The following is a 6,000-nucleotide window of genomic DNA, read 5'->3' on the forward strand; positions in this document are numbered from 1 at the left end:
TTTTCTTTGGTTCCTCACTTAATATAATAATTTTTTTTCTATTTTAGTATTTTATTTCAAGAAGTGTGCATTTTTCAATAAAATTCTTAGATTTATTTAAAGGCTATTCTAAAAGATTCGTTTAAAATAAACTCATTTAAGTCAAGGACAAAGTCTTAAAAAAATGATTAAAAAATCCATACTCAAGATAATATATCTAATTACATAAAATTATGTTGAAGACAATGAAAATTGAAAATAAAAATTCATACTCAAGATAATATATCTAATTACAAGAAAATTGCATTGAAGACAATGAAAATGAGTAAGGGTAAGGAGAAGGAAACACAAACACATAAATACAATATTTTTACATGGAAATATAATATCAATAAAAAGAAAGGTGAGAACCACACTCAAAATATAAATAACTAATTTTATATATTTTATACCAAACCAAGGAATGCACTACAGTTGAAAGAACTTGTCGGTTGAGACACCAATGTTAGGATTCTTGAAGCCCAGATGCAGGTTTGCACAAGTTGGCAAAAGAGATATTGTCTTCATGCTAACTCACTAATAAGATGACATAAAAAGATATGATATCTTCTTGTAAACAATTGTAACAACTTTTTCAAACACACGCACTCACACCTTTGCACTTTCTCATTTACATCACATTGCCTTAACATTTGATTCAAAAATCTAAGTCAACTCATATCTCAACTCAACCATCTACACAATAATATATATCACCTAGCCATTTAAATTATAACTAGGCATACCATGGTAGTTATAACCGTATCTACACAACTAGTTAGACACCACAGATACTTACACTTCTTCTTCTTACATTCGCATAGACTCTAAAATTTAGTTTTTTAAATTATTTTTTAATGAGATTCTTATAATGAGAAGCATTCATTTCTCATATTCAAACAATATCTTTAGTTATTTTTATTTTATTTAAAATGATACATGTTATACTTGTGTTTTATTTGATCATTATGCATATTGTGAATGGATGTTTTATATTATGTTGCTAATTCAATTTTCAGTTTTATTGGAAAAGTTCATAATATTTCATTGAATGCTTTTGAAAGTAAACCAACTTTTCCGCCTATCTATATTTCTATTTAAGATAAAACATTATGACTCATGCCTATACATTTCCTATATTTTGACCTAATCATGAGTCTATTTTGATAGAAGAATAGACCATTAATACTTCAATTAATAATATCTCTTTTAGGTACAAAACATTGACTAATGACATTAACCCTTCTTCTAAAATGTAGGTTGCCCCATGAGGATAATTACCATTACAGAACCCTGCTTGCAATATCTGTGTGTGTGTGGATATTTTTAGAAAAATAGGATGACTTCATTAAATCTGGCATGTTATAAAGAACCAATTTCTCAAGGCTTGAACAATACTCTCCACTGATTATTACTTTAGATACCAAGCTTACATGGTTGATTTCTACAATTCGAAGCTTAGTCATGTATCCGATTGCAACATTCTTACCTCCTGAGTATCCACAACTGCTCAATGTCAATTCTCCTCGCAATTTGAAACTCCTTAGAATCAATCTTGTAAGATTAGTGAGTTTCGTAAGCAATTCAGATAAGAATGCTCCATAATATGGTGTTCTTAACGGCAGATTACCTACAATTACGAGGTCCTTCAACTTATTTAACATTCCCAATTCATTTAACATTCTCAATTCTTTTGGAAGATATAAGAATGGGGTCGCATTGAGTTGCAGCGCTTTCAACAGGGACGGGACCTGAAATTTACAATAAATTTGTGATGAATAGTTATTTTACACTGACGAGAAATATTAAAATTAAGTAATAATCTAGAACGCGCTCTCCAATATGAGTATAAATAGATTTAATTATCAGTGAAGAAGAAGAAGAATATACCTGTATATCTTCATACCACAATCTCCGAAAACATCTGCAGATGATTCTGGAAGGTACCACGCGTATACCTGCATGCCGAACGAGGTCAACCTTAATTAATAACAGTTCAAAAAATGGCTGCCGATGATCATCCGAATCTCCTATGAAGTATTTATTGCGACAACCAAAGGATGTGTCAAAAATTGAACAGAAACATCTAATTCTTTTGTTTTGCATTTTGGTGAGGATGTCTTTCAGGGAATTAGTTTCCTACATATAAAGATCCAGATCAAATGTTGCTTCAGTTTGATATTGTTTTAAAAGAGAGAATAAGCTTAACAAAAGATTTAAAAAACCAAGATTAGGATAGATCTTATAATTTCAAATATGACGAGCTGGGCCAGAGACGAGTCAACCAGAGAATTAAGATCTCGTGGTCGCCATAGGCTAATTGGAGACGTATGATGATCCGCCATTTCTCTTCCTAAATCACGAAGGTGATAGTGCATTTTGAAAACCAGTTGATCATCGTACAATAATTCCTCTGAACGCTTCCATTCTGTTTCAATAAGACATTTATCTTTGAGAATTTGAACTGTGTGCTCCGCGTTCAATCCTGATCCCTTCCATATCCTGACGCCTATACTCTTGACTGTCCAAATAAAAAAACATGCGATGTCCATAAAAATCAGTTTTTGTTCTCTGTCTAGTCTGTCGAAGCTCAATTTAAGTCTCTCTTTTACGTCGAGATGCAGAGTGCTCATAAATTTCTCCAATTCTGACTGCCAAAAAGCTATGTCTTCAACGCCATAAAGATTCCCAGCAGAGACCTGTATAGAGAGAGGTAATCCTCCACATAGGTCCACGAAGCTATTAACTAATGTTTCACACCGTTGGGGTGCTATTGGCACATCGAAGGCATTCCAGCAAAAGAGCTATTTTTCGTGAGCCTCATCCATCTCTTTTAATCTGTAACAGTTAGTAATACTAGCAGTTCCTAACACCCTTTCATCGCGCGTTGTGACAATGACAAGACCATCTTTCCTTCTGACCAAGAGAGCATCCAGCTGCTTCGGATGATCAACATCATCGAGAACAATAAGGAAACTATTTCCAGCTCTTCCCATTCGATTCCTCAGATTAGGCGTTCCTTTGTCTACACTCCGAAATTTGCGATCCTCGCTGAACAAGTCTTTGAGGAGCTGACTTTGCAAACATGGCAATTCACCTTTAGAAGATGCTTCCCTTACGTCAAACACAAAACTCGAGGCCTCGTAATTGGATCTCTTACAGTTAAAGAATTCTTTGGCCAAGGTTGTTTTTCCGAAGGCCCCCATTGCAAAAATGCCAACAATATTCCCTTGGTCTCCAATCTGTCTTTCAAAATCCTGTACTAGTTGATCAAGCGCTACCGGATGTTTTGCAACTTCCAGACATCTTGTATTTTCAACCTCTTTCTGTACAGCCTCAGCAATCTTTGTACACAGCCTCTGGACATCACTGGCAATTTCAAGGTCTACAAGTTAACTTCAATATAAATATGAAGAGGGTGAAGAGGTAAAAATGACAGTTGAGTTATAGCCAGTCGAAGCAAACAATCGAAATAAACAAAGAAATACCATGTGGAAAACAAATAGCCTACGTACTCATGAGATGTGTTGTGTCTGTGGCCTAAGATGAGTGACCAACACTTCAGTGCCTCTTTCCACTGGCGAATCCTGTCTTCACTGAATCTGCCGCTTTCTTCATGCTTTTTGAATGCGTTTGCATAAGCTCCCTTGTTAGGGTAGCGAAGTTCAAAAGGCTCCACATCACAAAATATAGGAATAAAACGAGCCTTGGTGTTTAACATGAGGACCAGCTCATCTAAACACCAGGAGGACTCCGCATATCGCGGTGAGAAGATGGCTATTTGAACTCGTGAAGATAATATGGCATTTTCTATCGTAGAGATAATTGGATCTCCAATTTCAAACTCTCGATCATCAAGAAATGCCCGACACTCCTTGTCCTTGAGAGATTTATGGAGTGCTGCAGCCACTGTTTCTCTCACGTTAGTGTTGCGGCGATTGATGAATGCTTCAAACAATTTTCTAGATGCAGGGAATGCTTTCCTTTCAAATTTACCAAAAGGACCACATCTCTTTATTTCTTGGTGCGATAAGGAGGAAGACGCCATGAACTCAAGCGCCAAAGAAGATGAAGAGTAAAACTCAGAGTGCACAGACCTTCATTAAAGCATATCACATCTCGACAACACAAATTTAACTCGTATCACTCAACAAGAAAATCTATAGGACAATCATTTTTTACAACCTTTGTCTATAGAGCAATCATTAGTGGCAACTGCTACCCAACCAGTTATGGCATGTGTGCAATGGCTACGCAGCCAGTTCGTTCGACATGGCTGGGTATGTCCATGACCATCAAATCGTTGCATTATGTCCCATTGCTCATTTTTATAAATGACCACTTCTAAAAACAATTTAAAATAATAAAAGATTTTAAATTTGAGGAGTTTATGAAAAAAAGATTACTCAAAACCAAGGTTTTATTTAAGTATATTATATAGTTTTGTTTTTTTGATGGAGGGTTTAGACCTACAAGCTACTACCATTTGAAGATTTAAGAATGCGGTATGTTGTCAAAATCACTTGGGCACAATCTCGACCTCATCCCTGGTGAGCTCTCTGTGAGTCGTTCAGCTTCACCATAGACCAAGGACCCATTAACATTATATGATTATTTATATATACATGTATACATATGTATATATATACATATATGTATACATGTATATAGATGTACATATACATATATACATGTATATGTATAAATGTATATGTACATATATACATGTATATATATGTTCATACATATGTATATATGTATATGTATATGTATATATGTATATATGTATATGTACATTTATACATATGTATATGTATATGTACATATATATGTATATATGTATATATATACATATATGTATATATATAATTGTTCCAAAAAAAATCAACTAGTTTTTTGAAGTTTTGAATTTGTTTAATTTTTTAAATGTTTAAATTTTTAAAATAAGATAATGTTTAATATATGAGAATTGATAAATTCATTTTGCTATTCTATTATTTATTTATTATTGAAGAGAAGAAATTCTAATATTTATTTATTATTTATATGTACTACCAAAACGAATATAGTACAACAGGGATTGATTGAGTGATTTGATTTACATGACCCGCGGTGGAAGTCATTTTTGATAAATTACTTTGACTTAGAGACTAAAAAAATAAAATTATAAGTATAAATGTAATATTTTTATAAATAAATATATTTTAAAATTATACTAATATAAAATATATATATTGTCAAATAATGTATGTAATATATATATATATATATATATATATATAATTTGTACATTAGATTAGCATTTACTAAATTAATTGCTATATTTTTAAAAAAAATTCTAATATAATTTTAAATTAAATGGTAGAATACTATAATATAGTAAAATCTAAAATGAAAATTACCAATAAAAAACCATAAACGAAAATTTATTAGAATGTACACGACGTATATATGTGTATATATGTACATATATACATGTATATATATGTTCATATATATGTATATATGTATATATATACATATATGTATATATATGTTCATATGTATATATATTTATATATATACATATATGTATATATCTATATGTATATGTATATATGTATATATGTATATGTACATATATATGTATATATGTATATATATACATATATGTATATATATAATTGTTCCAAAAGAAATCAACTAGTTTTTTGAAGTTTTGAATTTGTTTAATTTTTTAAATGTTTAAATTTTTAAAATAAGATAATGTTTAATATTTGAGAATTGATAAATTCATTTTTCTATTGTATTATTTATTTATTATTGAAGAGAAGAAATTCTGTTATTTATTTATTATTTATATTTACTACCAAAATGAATATAGTACAACAGGGATTCATCGAGTGATTTGATTTACATGACCCGCGGTGGAAGTCGGTGTGATAATAATGAAAAATTCGATCGCGTGGGACCAGACTGGACGACATTTGTGGCGTAGTTCAC

This window comes from Cupressus sempervirens, chromosome 7 (genome assembly GCF_028749045.1).
Source record: "Cupressus sempervirens isolate cs-2001-9-10 chromosome 7, ASM2874904v1, whole genome shotgun sequence".
NCBI classification, from domain to species: Eukaryota; Viridiplantae; Streptophyta; class Pinopsida; order Cupressales; family Cupressaceae; genus Cupressus; species Cupressus sempervirens.